General features: G+C 33.7%; 1 non-coding gene across 1 annotated transcript; it reads right to left on the bottom strand.

The window, feature by feature from the left end:
• Positions 1-18,043: 18,043 nt before the first annotated feature.
• LOC111755219 (U6 spliceosomal RNA) lies at positions 18,044-18,149 on the bottom strand. The gene has a single exon (XR_002789790.1). It is a non-coding gene; the product is annotated as a U6 spliceosomal RNA (small nuclear RNA).
• Positions 18,150-18,597: the final 448 nt, after the last annotated feature.

Genomic DNA, 18,597 nt, shown 5'->3' with positions numbered 1-18,597 from the left:
TCGAAAATAGTTGAGTAGCAGAAATGGACATCCACTTGGTTTCTACTTCCAGCCAAGGATCACCTGACATTGAAGGACTTAGTGCTTGAGTCAGTGTCCGAGTTGGAATCGTGGCTCTATTTCTTGCTCACTGTATGACAAAGAGAAATCTTTAATATTTCTTGTTCAAAACAAAATAGAAAAAAAATATATATATGAGCTGTTGTATTTGTTTTGACCTTTGTGGTTAAATGAGTAGCATACAAGTGTTCAAAATACAGTTTGTATTCGGGCACAGCTCAAATACTCTTAATTATTTACATCAATGATTGCATCAAAAGAACAAAAGGAGCTTCCTAATCTCACACAAGGCAACAGGGCTGTGCTTCAGCAAAGGGACAAGGAAATTCAGTTGAATTTTCAAAAATAGAAAGAAATGAACCTGGGACCACAATTGTTATTGTAAGAAATTCGCCAAATCCTTATCATGAAAACTGTATTTTTTGCTTATTAAACTGGCTACATGTTCTTAACCCACACAGAATAGAAGCTTCATTCTCTTAGTCTTCAAATGCATTGAATTTTGAATTCTAGATACTAGACCCTGAAAGAATAGCATCTATTGTTTTAAGCACCCAGTTTATGGAAATTTGCGATTATAGCCCTAAGCCATTAATACAAAAGATACTGGAGAACAGGGTGAAATGCAACTATTTAAATAGAGAATGAGAACCAGATACAGAAATTATAAGAACTCCTATATCTTCCTAACTGGGAAAGGAGATTTTGCTCACTTCTTCATAATATTCAGTTATTGAAAACAATAAATGAGGCAAAGCTATAAACTCTCTGACATAATGGTATTTTACTTTATATTTTTGCTCTGGAAAAGAACAGCTTTATGTCTGAAGTGATTGGTTATGACTGAAACTATCGACAATGCTTTGTTACTATAGTTCTGAAACTGTAGACTTTAATCAACATATAATTCTCAAAACATATTTATATGTGGAATTTCACTTAGGTACCAGAAGGTATGTTCATCTTTTGTATTTATCTAAATGTACATTCATATTCATGAAAAAAACATACATCCAAAAATTCTTAATATCACTTTGTGCTGCTTTAAATGTAATCAAAATCAATCAACATTTTAGAAATGATATGTGATTATTATAATTTGATTCAAATAATGAACTTGAGACACTTTGGACAATTAATGATACTGGAAAATGATTTTAGAATTTTGAAATATAAGGCATTCTTAGGAGAATTTTGATGAATTATTATTTCTGAATTAAATGATCTTTACATGGTCAGTTTCATAAATTAAGTGGGCCTCTTTGGTGGTATTTTGTAATGTACATCACTTTTTTGTGGTATGACAACAGGTTGGAGTACTTAGAAGTTCCAGGTTTATCTCAAGCTATATATTGCTTACCTATTTATTAATGAGATTTTGATGTCAATGAAAAACCACAATAAGACAGAAAACCACAAGTTTATTATAATTCAAAGTGATGACATTTACTTTGATACAGTCAGCACAAACTGGGTTCAAAGTATTGACTATTGCAGTCTCACTGTTAGCTTTTTCCATGAAAATAAAACCTCAAATTAGATGTAATGGAAAGATCTGTTCACGCCCTTCCAAAGCAACGATAAATCACTACAGATCTTCATCCACCTGTATGAGATTTAACTTTTGTTATTATCAGACTTTATTTTGTGGCAGATAATTAAATCCTTCAATCACTGAGATTTAAATATCTTGTAGAAGAAATGAAAAACTTCAAGTTCTACGGTTTTACTTCATACAGAGTAGAACAAATGCATGGCTTTAGCCAACGAAGCCAAAGGCCAGACAATACAATAACTACTAAAAATAATGTTCGAAAAAGGAATAATCTAAACAGGGGTTATTTTTTAGAGGAAATGTTTATTGAAATAGTTTCTCAAGTAGTTCTATTCAATATGGGTATCTAATGGAAATTATATATTTCTAGAATTTCATAGCAAGAAAGAAATGTGTTCCAACTCCACAGCCATTTTTAATAATGCTGTGTTTTCAATAACATCCAATACAAATTTCTTTAGCAATAAATTATGAAACAATTCTAAAAGTAAATAAAAAGGTCTAAGATTTCTTTTTTTGTTTCTTTGTTTTTTTGTCTTTTTTGTTTTTATCGGTACCGGGGATCGAACTCACGACTGCCTGCTTGCAAGGCAGGCGCTTATGCCGCTGAGCTAAATCCCCAGCCCCCCAGGTCTAAAATTTCTTAAACAACTATTCTTAATTGAAAAAAATATGCATTGTTAAAAAAAGTATAATTTGTTTTTACTTTAAAAAAACAATATATGAATACTGAGAGGTTAAAGTGAAAATTAATTTTCCAATAATATTAATTCTGTTGTAAGTTTACTTGCAAATAATTTTGTCTGTCCCCATGTGAATGTCTATTTATCTATCTATTTATTTATCTATAGAATATATGTATATGTATAATATATAATACATATATATTACATATATTCAAAACCTAAATTGATTTCTAGTTTTTATGAATTATACTTTTCTTTATTACTTTCAATAGATATGCTGAAGATATTCCTATATTAGCACAATCTTTTAGGTTAGCAACAGTTTATCTTTCTCTGAAATGGTTAAAATATTTTACATCACCATCCTACATTTTGTTTCATATTTCCCTTGTTGATTAAGTTTTCTTTTAAATATTATATAACAATACAAATTACTTTAGTAACTATTTTTCATGAAAATCTTTAATCATACCCCTTAACACTTCTACTATATACTATTTTAAAATTATAGCCTGGCTTGAAATTTATATCTTTTTCTATTTGACACATATTTCTTGATTGTTATCAAGAAAATCATCATTTATTTACAAATCAGCCTGTAGCTTTCAGTACAATTCATTACCAGTCTAGAAATTTCATAAATAATAGCAAAGAAAATCTAGAATATCTGAAGGTTCTTTTCCTTTGTTACCTTGGTTATAATCATTTCACCTTTGTAAATTTGGCCAGATTTTTAATGGTAAACTAGAAAATCAACAAATGTGAAATTTTGGTAACAATATTTTCTATGAGACTGGAGAGATGAGACAGGTGCCATGCAGTCCCCCACTACTCCTCTACTCCTGCTGTCTTCAGTAAGAATTTAATAGGAACTAAAATTATAATGACATTGAATTCTAAAGAAAACAAATTTCAATATTTCCTAAGTGAATCTGTCCATAATGTATGAAATCTTGAATACTCAAATCCAATTATACTTGTCAAGAATATTTCATAAGTCTATCTTTTATCTTTTGATATGTGCTTTATATTTGAGGAGCATTTAGCATTTTGTAGTATATTCAAACCATAATTGTAATTCTTTTTTAAGTACTTGGAACGATATTTATGTTAGCTGAGTTAAATCATTTCGTAAATTCAAAATAGTATTTTTTTATTGTTGTTGAGAAATCATGTTGGTATTTTTAGGTATTGTGGTGTAATCCAGGGGATCTAAACTCCTGGTGTATCATTTATTTATCACAGCTGCTAAACAGTGGCTATTGTATTTGTATCTAAATTTGAAAGGCTATAACACATCTTCTCACCTCCAAAGAGATTTCATGAGAAACAATTATCAATTACTATGACAATAAACTCTTCTCTGTATGCATCAAACCTTGCAAAAATTCATAAATAACTATATGGAAATAATTGAGTATTGTAAGCAATAAAGTTCACCAGACTCGTAAAGAGCTTGAACTTTCAATTTCTGAGACTATGATTTATTGTTCTGTTACTTGTAACCAAAACAGTAAACTAGTCAATTGATATTTAACTTCTATATAAAAATTCAAAATGATGCTATCTTTTCCTTCTTTCAGTCTTTCCTTCCTTTTTTCCTTCCTTTCATCTGTCCTTCTTCCTTCCCCCACCCTGCTTTCTTTCCACTTCTCCCTTCTTTTATTTCTTCCATACTGATTTTCTTGCTACTTTCATTTTTTTTTTTTTTGTGGTACTGTGGATTGAATATTGGGCTTTTCCATAGAGTTATACTCCAAGGGTTTTATTTATTTATTATTTATAATTTTCACAGCATCTACCTGGCTTGCTTAAATTTGGGTTTGGATTTGTGATCTTTCTGCCTCAGCCTTACAATAATGCTTTTTTAATAAACTGCTGGGAGTACAAATTTCTGTATAAGCAAAACACAATGTCTTAGTAAAACAAAGTATCTTAGCATAACACATATCAGCCACTCATTAATACTGCCCATCAGAATTGTCATGCATAAGACGTCAGGCATAATTAGTATATATCATTTCCTGCATTAACTTGTTCTAATTTACCAGAAAGACCATAAGAATGATGATTCTCTGGTTAGCATCATTTCTATAAGCAAAGTAGGAAGGTTGAAGAGAAAATCAATATTAGATACCCAGATTTTACAAGTTAAAGATATCATTGCAAAAAGAAAATAGAAGCAGAATTCTATTCTGGGAATAGCAGGTTCATTTTCAACACAGAAATTTATTTACAAGGGAGTACGTCATTAGTTTAAACAAACAGTGAAAAGCTGTATTTCAAGTCTGTGTAGTGAACCTGAAGTTGACATCAAAGGCAAGAAAAATAACTTCAATCATCAGAATGTTTATATGTTGGTGGCTCCTGAAAATTTTGTTGTCCTACTCAAACAGACTGGAAAATATAACAAACTAATGCTATGAAACACTGATAAGATTCCAAAGAAATTTTAGTTTAAAGCTATGACAAAATGCAAAATTGTGATATTATTGGGAAATATTATGGTTTTCTTTCCTTATCTTATTCCTTTCTATTCTGATGTCATAAAACAATGCTAGAAGAAATTCAGGCTATGAGCTGCAGCTTACATTTTCATATATCCTGAAGTATCAAAAAATATTCAAGCTGGTAAGTTGAATTCCGTTTCATTTCTTACTTTATCTCTTACTGAGATGTTAACTTCAGTTTACATGACTTATGTCAGGAACTCTCTGTAAAGGTACATTCTTCTGGAAACCATATGAAATCGGTTAGTATGAAATACTGACATATATTAGAATTTCTTAAATCACCTTTACAGAAATTGAAGATTATTTCTTTGCTCACAGAGATCCAGTTTTTCCAACATTTAGGGGATGGGTCACACATATCTAGCTATATTTTTCAATGAAAAGGGATTGCTGCATATCCATTATTGATAGACATGGTTATGTTTCCAAGATTATACTTATGTATTCCTAAGCCAGACAAAATGCTGACAACATAATTTCAAATTATTGTCCTATTAGTTTATATAGCTTTTGAAAATGAATAATTTTAACTATTGAAGTTTGTTGGTATATTTTGAGATAAGTCATATAGGAACAAAGTTCAGCAGTGTTGTTTTCAGAGATTGCAAGTAAAACAATTTTATACAGGACATGTAATTTATGGAATCATTTTATATTGCTCACCCAAAGAGTCAAAGACAAAAGAAAGAGCACAGGAAATCTGTCCACACACCAAGACCCAAAGAATTCAATTGAGTGCCTGTATCAAATGGAAAACCCTGTATGAGTCCACCTTAAGACTTAGACCCCATGACAATGCTCCTTTATGAGTCCTACTGGACACCTAGAGCCCATAACAATGACTCATGCAAGTCTGTTTCATGAATCTGCGCTGGGAAGACACAAAAGTCTGTGGTGGATGCCAAAAAGTCTGTCCCTCTGGGATGAAGGATCTGTGTCAGCAACTCGAGGGTTCTGCACTGGAGTCCGGAAGCTATGCTCAAAGTAAGGATCAAATTTCTCCTGAAAAGTACCTTAGCCATCCTCAGCAACAACGAAGTCCCTCGCTCCTCCAATGATAACAGTGGAGTTCGTATCAGGAGGCCAGTGTGACAAACTCCTCCTGGAGATTGAAGATCGCACACCTTCCCCTCTGGAGCCAAAAAACAGTAAAATAAAGCTCCCTGAAAATGAGCTCCCCGAAAGTGATCTGTAACCATTCTCAGCAACACCAAGGCTCCGAGTTCCTCTGACAATGAAAACAGTCAAGTTCATATCAAGAAAGAAGCTTGACAAGCTCCTCCAGGAGAACCAACACTCCTTGACCACTTTTCTGTAGTTTCCTGGATGCATTGCTTTAATGGGAAGACAATCAATGGACATCCAAAGTCAGGTCCTTGAAAGAGAAGAGACTTTCTCCTTTGTTACTTAAGCTAAGTTCTATTTAAGAAATGTGGTATGGGTTATATAAAGGTGTCAGTTTAAAGACTCATGCAGTCACATGTGGCGCTGCTTAGAACTTGCTAGATCTCAGGTGTGTGATACTAGGACTAAGGCTGTGTTGTGTTAAAGTAGTTCACTGATTGGTAGCATAGTTCTGGGTGTGCCCTAATGGAATTCCCAAAAACAGAAGCACTATCCAGTTATGGATGGGACCACCCAAAATATCTGTGGCCTGAGTGGGATGAAAGGGAAAGGTAGGCCACCTGCTGTCTTGATGCCTCTTATGGGCTTTGATCTACCATGAATTGTTTCTCCTACACTTGTCCCTCTGCCACAATGCTCTGTCTTGGAGTCAGCTGATTATGGGCTAAAATCTCTACAAACCAAAAGTGAAATAAACTTTTCCTACTTTAATTTTAGATGTAGAGTATTTTTGTCTCGGTAATGGAAAAAAAAAAAAAAAAGGAACTAAGACACTGTTTTATTTGGCTATTTTAATTAAATGCAAACAAACACATATAGCAGTCAAACTAATTTCCTAATATCAATAGTTGGGATTTTTTTCTTTCTTATTGAATTATCTGAAAAATTGTATTATTATCTTAGTAGAAGCACATGAGCTTCCAATCCATAAATAAAGCTCAAAAGACTCTACAAAGACAGCAGGATCTTAATGGGCCACCACAGCGTTTTCAAGCCACAGTTTAATCTTTGTCAGCAAGGAGAGGTTGGAGGCATCAGGGTACAAACAGGTCACACAGTATTTTTGCTTGATGCTTTCCATCATGTATTCATGACAATTCTCAAGGAGTGTCCAAGCCTGAGAGTGAGGTGGCTCACAAGGGGAAAAACACGTTTAGTGAAATTTGAAGGTAAATTACCACTTTAGTCAGTGTCTTATCATCTTTTAATTTGAGGAAGAAATGATGAATCTAATGTGCAAGCTATAGGACAATGGTGTGATATATTACATTGTTGGATATTAATTAACATATTGTTGTCATTTTTCCACAAGCAAGAAATTTTTTATTGATATTTATTCCCCAGTAGCACTAAAAGCACATCTTTAAAAAGCTTTTCTGAATGATAATATAAAGAACTAAAATGATAAGGAACCTACATGTGTTACAAAAAAGAAAAAGGACAGTGGTGTAGAGAGAAATATAAAAAATGAAAACAGTTCAGATTGCTGTGTGCATTGTGAATATTTTATATGCATATTCTGAGACAAACACAGCACTGTTAACAGTGTAGTTCTTGTTATTTGGTGTGCTGTGTATGAGTTTATATTACATGCATGTATACATGAAGGCATAATCTATTTTAAGACCAACAGGCTGATCTGAAAAGCTTGGATACTGAGACCTCTTATTAATGTATGAACTGAAACAAAGAAAGTAACAACAGACAATGTTTTTCAGCTGACTGACCAGTCCTCAGTGGGGTTCTCCTTTTCCACGAGATAGCTTCTTTTGTGAAACGTGTGGTTATCTATAGGGCTCTTGGCCTACTCAGCTTTATTTGTTTACTTTTTGTTTATGTTATTATTGCTTGCAAAAATGAGAAACGACTCACCATAAAAATAAATAATAACAATAAATATAATAATAAACTGAAAGAATAAGAGATCCAAATTATATAATAGATATTACAAAAATGAAAGGGAAAGAAAGTGCTTAAAAGGAAAGAACAACTTGTAGGTATACACATATAACTGCATCTATGTTTAAGTGTACAAAACAGATAACCATTACTACTAATTTTTGTTAGTTTATCAAACAGAACAGTTTGTGCTATATTTTTTTTTATTTTTATGCTTTTATTTTGTAACTCGAACAACTACAAAGCTAAAATATGTTATATTTGATTTCTTATTGTTATTTTTTTGAAATTCTGTGTTATTCTACACTTTTCTCTGTTCTGCTTTTTTTCTCTAAGTAAAAAAAAAAAAAAATGTCTGGAGAAAGTTTATTGAGTTAGAAAACCCTGAAATCCATCAGAATCTATCTAACCTACTTTGACAATGAGCAGTTCCAGGGCATATCCAAAACCTAGAAGAAATAATTCACATTCTCCACAGAACCAATTGACTAGGAAGTTGCAATGAAAGGCAGCTGTGTACAGCTCTCGGGCTTCGTGTCACTAATTTGGTAAAACTATCTGACATAGGACCACCCAAGTATCTAAGTGTGGTCATTTACTGCTATAAATCACACATTGTGATGATCATATCATTTCATATGCTAAGAACAGTTACTTTGATTCATCCCTTCAGCATTTCTTCAGATGAGATACTCTCCAAGTAAGAAAGTCAGCTAAATGCTGGTAACACCAAATAACAAATATATACTGCTCGCATGCTCTCATAATTAATATATATCTTATTATCCTTTTCCTCTCATTTCATCTTCAAAAGCAAGATACATATTAATTCTCTTGAAGATCAATTAGTCCATTATTCACTTAAAAACTATTTTCTATGCTGCTACTATACACTATTTTCAAGTACTTTGTTTGCACCAACTGCAAAATTTAGTGCATCATTCTTGCTCTCTTGATATTATTTTTTTCTGGTGCATGACATAGCATTTATTTGATGTCCATTATGAAGTTGTCACTTAATTTACTGTTATCTTGTGCCGAATCATTGTGAAGCGTCCCCTTGACTTCCTGTAGACTTATTGCCAAATCAGTCTAAACTTTCCTTCTTAATATTTAAGAAAAATATTCCCCAATCTATTTCTGCTGCTATGATTGCCACCTAACTCTATCATCTAACCCTTCTAAAATTCAACATTTTTTTTATCCCAACAAAGCAAGCATTTCCACTATAATTCCTAAATTTTGGTCCTAGCTCTATATGTTAGTAAATCTCTAACATCATATTCAGTAGTAGAAATGAAATTTAACTCATTCTTATTAAATATTAACTGAAGTTTAGCAAAAGTTAAAAATCATGGCATCATTCACCTGTCAGCAATAATCCTATATTTTAATCTTTGTGCTTTTCTCCTTCCTGTGTCCATTTAAATGATTGGTTGTGAGGATTAAGAAAGTATAATGTAACTCTTCATTTAACTGCAATGGACATTCTTTAAACAAATAAACATAATTATGTTTTCTAAATTAGCATCACTATCATTTATATTTTTACTCCAACATCAACATCAGATTCAAGAAAAACTGAATCTGTACTGGGCTTATCCCAGCTTCTAGACCAAAACAAGAATTGCATTTCTTTTTGAATGAAAACAGAAACCAACATAATTCTTGACACTGACATTGACCTCACTGTCTAAAATTAAACCAGCTTAAGCTGCTGTTTGAATTATTCTGATACTACATTCACATTATGGTTCAATTGAAGTATCACAGTAGAAAATCTGTGCTTTTAACAATGCAGTAATTTGTGAGACGTCTCATAAAGTATTCTATTGCATATTACCATTTTTGAATAATTCTGTCATTAACTCAGGTACGATAGTAATTGCCTTCGTGACCTCCTGTGTTCAAGCTACATATTTAAGACTTCCTAGTTGAAAGCATCAGTATGGCTGGTGGACATCTCTGGTGATCTAAGGAGATATTAGGTTATATCACCTCTTTATTACAGAAGATATCCAGAACACCGAAACCATGATCCTTTTTATTAAGCTTGTATGTCTTTAAATGGAAACCACAGTGCCAGAATGACTGAAAAAACTGCCAGTCTCTGAGTGTGTAAAATATAAACAGAGGAAGTCTATATGCTGTAATGTGTTTAATAGATACATCACAAGACATAATTGCATGACATATATAGCTTTTTATAACTTCTTTAGTATATAAATCCACAATATATTTTTGTTCTAGTTGATTCTGCCTCCACATCTTGCAGGATGTACATGTCCATCAGAGGACAAGGCTATACCAAACCCTCTCAGTAGCACTGGAAATGGAATTGAACAGGTCCCCTGGGAAATTTTTTCCTGTTATTTCAAAACATAAATCTAATGAAGCCTTTTTACAGCCAAGTAGCGGTGATTATTTTTCAAGTGTGGAAGATGATGTGAACACAAACTGTTATTTCCCTCCCTTTACCATAAGACTATTTCTGTAAGAAGAATTTTTAATGTTTAAAAACATCCAGTTTAAAGGTAATTGTATTTTGTCACGTCAGTACTTTGAATACCCTTTTTGAAAAAGGTCCTATCAGTTTTAAAAAGTTGTAGAGATGTAATAGCATAATCATTTAATAAAATGCATATTTTTGATTTTTCCACGGTATAACTATTTTTAAATAATGTTAAATTACAAACAATTTATGAGTTATATTGTGTGATAAGAGATAATTAGGTAGTAATTTATGTGTGCTGTACCTATAACATGCAATGATTTGGTAAAGACAGATAAAAATATATATTTGTATTAAATTAGAATGTTTATGCTTCCTTCTTTTTAATTTTAAAGATTAAAAGAAAACAAGACAAAAAATAAAACAAAACAAAACAAAATATGATTTGAAAACAAGATAAAAGGAAATTGACAATGGTCACTATATTACATATTATTATTTTCTAAGTAGTTGCTCATTACAAGATACAAGCATGCAAAACAGATCAAACAATATGAGCTTTTGATATTTGCTGCATTTTCTACTCTTAATTATAATGTTGACCATAAATTTGAGCTCTGATTATCATGGTTCATTGTTTTTTTTTTAGAAATGTTATTAGACAAACTGCAATTAGGCTCCCAAATCTTAACCAAATGCAAAGCACATTAAAGGCACAAATATTTAATTTCTTATTTTTTACTTTTTCTTTCAGTATTCATTTTGAATACTTTTGAATAAATAAAAGTCAGATATTCACTGGAAGTGCACTACAGAAAGCTACAGAAAATATACTTATTGGTGTTTTTTTTTCCTTCATTCCAATTATTAAGCTTATTTAGTTATAAGTGGATTTCATACATCTTATTCACTGGTCATCCCAGCTTTTTGGTTACCAAGCAAGACTTCCTAGAATAAAATATATGCCTGTTAATGGCATTATTTGAAATTTACACATTAGGGACAAAGGGATGAGTACATATATGAATATTTATTATTCATATAAAATATGAATAGACAGGTTATACAACTAGGTGAAGTGTAACTGTGTTTCAAGAGTAGCCAGGTAAGAAATGATTCAAATATACAAAGTATGTTGTAATCATGATTCCCCATTATGTGGCTTTGAAGCCTTATAAAATTTTCACTCGTTAATTGGAATGGCTTTATTCTGGGCTGTTTGATATTATTGCCTGTGATGAAATGAACAGCTATTTTGAAGAAAACAAGACATCATAATAGCTAGCACTGATTTAATATCATCTTGTTTTGAAGTCCCACCAAACTGTTGCTCTTCTGTCTCCATTGGTTTTATCACATTGTATCTTACTGGATTTTATTATATATAATAGTATAAACAAAAAATTTTATAGGCAAAGAGATAATATAGAAACCATTGTTTGTTTTCCATTAGCTGGTTCTAAATACCCTGTAATACTTTCATCCTCTTGAATGGTTTCACACTGTCTTGGTATGTTTGATGCTATAGTATACGAAGTTATATTCAAATATTTCAAGGAAAGAGACACTATGGTAATTATTAAGTTGTGGTGAAGCCCTAGGTTGCTGAAATTATCATGCTTTGACCTGTATTGTTATGTCCTCTTTTACCTCAATCTCTCCCTTTTTCATTATATATATATATATATATATATATATATATATATATAATTAAGGGAAAAATAAAAAAATAGCAGAATATGTTGTAGTAACTTTTTTGATTTCCTATTATCTTGATTTGAAGCCCTGTATCACTTCCACTATCTTGTTTTGACTGACTATACTCTGTTCTGTTCGGTCTGATAGTATCAAGTTTTAGGGTATAGGCTACTACTTTGAAGGCAGTAAGATTCACTATTATGCTCATTCTGGTTTGACTATTACCTTCTTTTGAAGTCCTGTAATTATTCCAATGTTTATTATTGGCCTTGTTCTGTTCAATTTTATTATACCTAATGGTAATTCTTTTTAAGGAAGCAAGAGGCATTATGGTAACCATTGTTGATAACCTTGTATTCTGTTTTTACATCATGTGCTATGTCAATCCTTTGTTTTGACTGACTGCTTTGTTTTGTCATATTTGGTTTAATTCTCTTCCAAAAAAATTAATAAGAACTATGGGAGTAATAAAACCCAAAATGTGTAAATTTTGTTGTAAAAAAGAGAGGAAAAAAAAGTGCTCTAAAGGATACAAATGCAAGTGTGTTTAGGTGTGTTAAGATAGATGACCATATTACTAAGTTTTGTTGGATCATTGAACACAACTGTTTGCAGTCTCACTGTTTGAATGTCCACTTTATATGCTTTAATCCTGTAACTTGAACAACTATTTCTAAGATGACAATATGTAATCTATTAACTAGTGATTTTTTACCTTTTTTTTTGTAATTTTTGTATTACGTATACCCTTATACTGTTTTTTTCCCTTTAAATAGAAATAAAATACATAAATAAAAAATTGATTGGAAACTTCACTGTGCCTATCAACCACAAAGTTAAGGACAAGTAGAATACATGAATCGAACTCTTAAGGATACTTTAGCTAAGCTGTCTTTAGAAACTGGTGATAATTGGGTGAGCCTTCTTCCCTTTGCTCTGCTGAGAGCTAGATGTACTCCTTATGTTTCTGGAATTTCCCCATTTGAAGCTATGTTTGGGAGACCCCCTCCACTGGTCCCGAGCCTCTCTGAAGACAAATTAGTTGAGATAACTAACCAAGATCTCATTAAGTCCCTGCAGGCACTCCAGCCTGTGCTGACCTCCATCTCCTCAATGTTTAGACAAAAACACCCAGACCTGCCTCCCTAGACAGCATTAAAGACACCCATCTAGCCGGAAACTTCAGTCTTGGTGCAATGCCATCATCGAGACTCCCTCAAATCCTGCTGGGAAGGATCTTTCACCATGGTGCTCAATGCCCCCACTGCAGTCTGTAGATTTACCATACCCACATAAACCACTGGAAACAGCAGACAATGAGGGCCACACCCCAATGGACCATACAGCAGAATGGTAACCCCTTAAAGTTAAAATTGACTAGACTTAGTTAGATTGCATCAGGTATGTACTGCTTTAGTTTGCTTGTCTTTGCCCTTTCTATTCCACTACTGGGGACTTCCATAGCCCTGCCACCTCACGTGGCAGGTTCGGACCTCCTGTAAATCAAGACCAGCTGTTAAAAATCTTTGTATGTGAGTCCTTGTGATTGTAGAGGAGGCCAATTTCATGCTAGTAATGGGGAGCGAATTGTTCAGACCAGTCACACAAATTGAGGAACCAAAATAGCCATTCTTGTTGATAGGCCCGCCACTATAGGAGTAACTCAAATGTGGGAATGCAAAGAAAAACATCATGTGGTACCTAAAATAGGTGGCCGACTGGGGCCATGCCCTAAGGTTTGTCCCTATTATTCAGAAATGCATTCCTGCTGCTATGACTCAGTGCAGTAATGCACAGGAAAAGAGACCACGACTTATTTCACTGCTAAGCTTCTGAGGACATGTATTGAAAGGGCTAGGGTGACTGGTCTGTCACTCCGACAGTTACAATAAATTCAAAGTATGCCCAAGCTTCATGTAATGGCGTGATTGGTAAGTCCAGTATGCTAGAGTAAGGTGGCCCCAATACATGTCTCTGATGGAGGCAGTCCACAGGATAAGACCAGAGAACTCATGGTTAAAGAACGGGTTAAACAGATTATAGAGATAACATTTCCCCAGGTGCATTGCCACCCCTTGATGCTGCATAAATCGTGGGGAATTGATTTGGATGCTCAGACTTCCAAAATTCTAGAGGCACTTATAGGGCCTTAAATGCTTCCAACCCGATTTTAGCTAAAGATCGTTGACTATGCATGGCACAAGGCTCTCCCATGCCTCTTGCTTGCAATCCCCTCCAGTGCCCCTGTGACCACAACAGAAGAACCAGATCACTTAAATTGTAGTGCTGGTCTCCCGTTTAGAGTACAGCCAGTAGGGTTTAAAGACTCTCCCTGTCTCCAAGGAAGTTTTCATAATGATACTTCTGACATTGATGTGGGGTTCCTTGCTTTTGCTAACTGTAGTTCTATAATTTACTGGACTACCTCTCTTTGTCCTGCCGAAGGACAAGTGTTCATCTGTGGAGGCAATCTGGCCCATACTTTCCTCCCAACCAACTGGTCAGGAAAATGTGTCACAGCTGTCCTGTTGCCTGACATAGAGGTTTCACCTGGGGACGAGCCTGTCTCCATTCCTAGCCTGGATTACATTACAGGCCGCTCAAAGAGAGCAGTTCAATTTATCCCTTTATTGGTGGGTCTGGAAATATCAGGAGCCCTGGGTATGGGGGCAGCAGGGGTGGGGGGTCTCTGTTCAACTTTCCAACAAGGTCGTCAATGATGTGCAGGACCATTCAGGACATTCAATCTAGTACCATTCAGGACATTCAAGATCAAATAGATTCATTAGCTGAATTAGTTCTTCAAAAAAAAAAAAAAAAGGCTAGACCTCCTGACAGCAGAACAAGGAGGGATCTGTGAGGCATTGCAAGAAGGATGCTGTTTTTATGTGTACAAGCCCGACATTGTTCGAGATAAAATCAAGAGACTATGGGACGACCTGGTTAAAAAAAAAGAGAGAGCTATTTAAAAACCCCTGTGGGAGTTTCTAAAATGGAATTCTACCTTACCTTCTGCCCTTTCTAGAGCCATTTGCCAGGGTTGCTACTCATGATTTCAGTGGGACCTTGTATAATCAATAAACTAGCTGCATATATTAGATAACAAATGCAGAACATAAACCCGATGATGATCCATCAGCAAGGGAATAAGATGATGAACTTATTCCCCAGGACCCATGACATTAGGCCAAAGATTTGTCCTCAGTCACAACATCAGAGGGGAATGTTACAGCTTAATCTAACCAATGTGCCTCCATCTTGTTCTGTATGCAGCGCCCCAGCAGGGTTAAGTTTCTAATCCTTTTAAAAGCTTAAGTCTCAGCTGCTTGTAGCTCCCTAACTTTTTTCCACATGTTATTGCAGGTGTGCTATTCTGAGATAATATTTAAGCAGGATGGGAGTAAGGAAATGCACCAAAAGTTCCAGATGTTATCAGAACCAGGTCAACAGCTTTACAGCTTCCAGATGTTGTCATAACTAAGTCAACAGTTTAACAGCTCTTTGGGTTTTTGTTTGTTTGTTTGTTTGTTTTAGCTTTAAAAATCCCTTCCTTAGTCTGTTAGGTGCGTAGTCTCTGGGTTCCATCTTAAGGGGGCTTCGTCGCCAGGCCTGGAATAAAGCCTTTGCTCCAAAAAAAAAAAAAAAAAAAAAAAAAAGTAGCTAGGTGAATTGAAGCCCTGAGGAGACACTTCTGAAATGTTTATACCTGTGGACATCTTTTTGGGGTAGATATTCGCAAACTGATGTGGAATTACAAAGCAACTAGTTCCAGCAATTTTTACAGATGATCTAAAAACTAAAATAAAAGGCAATTGTTGACAAAAAAAAAAAAAAAAAAAAAAAAAAAACCACTTTAATTACTGAAAATATTTTAAATGTTTTGAAATATGCTGTAGTCTCATGGATAAAGATGTCTTCAAGGGCATTTGAAAGCAGAATTGGAGCAATAAGAGAAAAGGCTAAACAGTGACCAACTCCTGGCATCACAGTTTCCGTCTGTGTCAGTATCAGTTGGGTGCCACTCTCTTGGGTGACCTCACTGTCCGCTGAGTCCTCCAACCTCCCTGTATCCTAAAGGTAGAGCCACTGCCACGACAGAAAAGACCAAGATCCACAGGAAGAATGAGATGAAAATTCTACAGAATTCTCTTTGCTTTTGTCCTTTTCACTGAGTAAACAAAGGACCTATCAGGCTCTCAGATTTCCTATGCCCACAACTGATATCTCAACATTTACTTACTTTAAAGGATTGTGATGTCACTCAAACCAGCCTTTTAATGTCTTACATAAATTATAGACTTAGAGTATCTTCAACAATATGAATAATCCACATGCACACATAAAATAATTCCAGGAGGAAAAATGAGAAAAGTTGTAGAAGTAAAAATATTAAAGCCATTTGCAAGGTAATTTAGGAAATTTTTACTAACATTGCTATATCCACACTAATTAAGTTTATACAGTCATAAACAAGGTAACAGCTCTAAAAGAAAATGTGTCTCAAAGTCAATCTCAAATTCACCGTTCAGCATCATAGAATTTTTTCACCTAGTCTTATACATACATATAGTATTTTTGATGGAATGATATTCGGCCAAAAATTAATATCCCCATCTTTAATGTATGATTGTATAAATTTGGGAAAAGATTGAGTATTTAAATTCTTAAAACTGATAATTATTAGATTCTCTTTGTAACTAAATATTAAACTGAGAATATTTAATAATTCAGACAGGTTGTATCCTAACATTGCAGGGTGAAAAACCTGACTGTAGTCATATTTTACTTACTTATATCCAAGGCCAGAAAACATTAATCATATTTTCCAAAGGATGAGGTACCAGATTCTCAAAAAATATCCTTATAAGAAATTAACAAATTATTTGTGAAAGATAAAATTTTAAATGTTGTATGTCATTAATATAAATACTACATAAGTTTTAATCAGTGGTTATGGTCAGCATAAAATTAATTTTAAAATTATGTCAGGCTAAGAAAAAAGGAAGTGATATTTTCAGAAGTAGCCAGAAAGAGTGTTTAAACTACATGAAGGAAATTTTGATAGAAACAAAACTATATTCCTTGAGTTACTTATTCAACTGACAGCTATTTTATGAAGCACCTTTATTAAAAAAAAAAAACTACATTACGAAAATGTTAAAATTCAACTCAAACAGCATCTTTATACTTTTCTTAAGAGCTATGTTCCCTGCTTTTCTCTCTTGTCACTTAAATAATTTCTTTTCTTTCTTTTTCAGACTTTATGTTACTTTCAATTTTTACATTTTAAAAATTTTAAATAGAAAAAACCCAGAAAACTCAAGAAGCAAACAATTAAAAACAACAAAAGCGAAATGATGATAACAGCAACAGCAACAACAACAATAAAATAATTGCAATTTAGGATTTCAAAGCAATATGATAGGAATTTAACAATGGTTGTTATATTGCATATTGTTATCCTCAAAGTAATTGCTCAGGCTATCAAATATAGGCATGCAAGATTATCAAACAATAAAATTTCCCTCTGAACAATTTCTTTTCCTTTTACTATATGTATTGTAACTTCTGGATTGTAACTTTACTCTTTCACAGTTTTTACATTAGTGAGACAATTTGAGGTTTACACATGCAAGTCTGATTTATTTCAATTTAAAGTATGGTTTCTAGTTGAATCCATTTAGCTCTGAAAGCCTCCATGTGATCATTCTTTATGGTTAGTACTCTATTATATAAAATACCACACCATTTTCATCCTTTCATCAGTTGACGGGCATTTGGATTGTTTCCAAGATTTGATGATTACAAATTGTGCTGTGATAATCATGGGTGCATATATATCACTATTGTATCATGTTTTCAATTCTTCTGGGGGAAAAAACAGAAGGGCGGTAACTGGATCAAATGGAATATCTAATCCTAGTTTCTTAAGAAATCTCCATAGTGATTTCCAAAGTCATTGTACCATTCTACACTCCTACACACAGTGGAGAAAAGTTCCTTTTTCCCCACAGCTCCACTAGAATTTATTATCGATCAATTTGTTAATGTCAGAAAATGTATGGAACACTTCATGGGTTTGTGGGTCATCCTTGTGCAGGGCCATTCTGATCTTCTCTGTATCATTCCAATATTAGTGTATGTGCTGCCAAAGTGATCACTCTTACTTTTTCTATTCGTTTATTTTACTGACTTTGCCTTTGCCACACAGCTATCATCCCACCCGTACATGCAGTGCAAAATACCTTTAATACAACTTTAGTTTTCACTGTGCATGGTGGCAAACACTTCCCATCTAAGCACATGAGATATTGAGGCAAGAGGACCACTGCTAGTTCAAGGCAGCCTGAGCTACACAGCAAAACCTGTCTCAAGACAAGATAATATCAATTTACCTAATGACTCATATAACCCAAATGTCATAAAAAGTAAGTGGAAAGTTATTTATTATACTGTATATTCTTTGTGATGGGAAGGATTTCTTTGTATATTCCTATTGTATTTGTCCCAAAAGGGTCTTGTGATCAGAATTTCTTTGCCTTTCTCTAATATATTAAGCCAAATATGGTTTGTATCAGAAACATAAAATCCCTAAATCATTCGGAGTGT

The sequence above is a fragment of the Cavia porcellus genome, unplaced genomic scaffold (assembly GCF_034190915.1).
Source record: "Cavia porcellus strain 051 isolate PalLab524CR breed Dunkin Hartley unplaced genomic scaffold, mCavPor4.1 scaffold_17, whole genome shotgun sequence".
NCBI lineage: Eukaryota > Metazoa > Chordata > Mammalia > Rodentia > Caviidae > Cavia > Cavia porcellus.
This window is presented reverse-complemented; position numbering and strand designations above follow the sequence as displayed.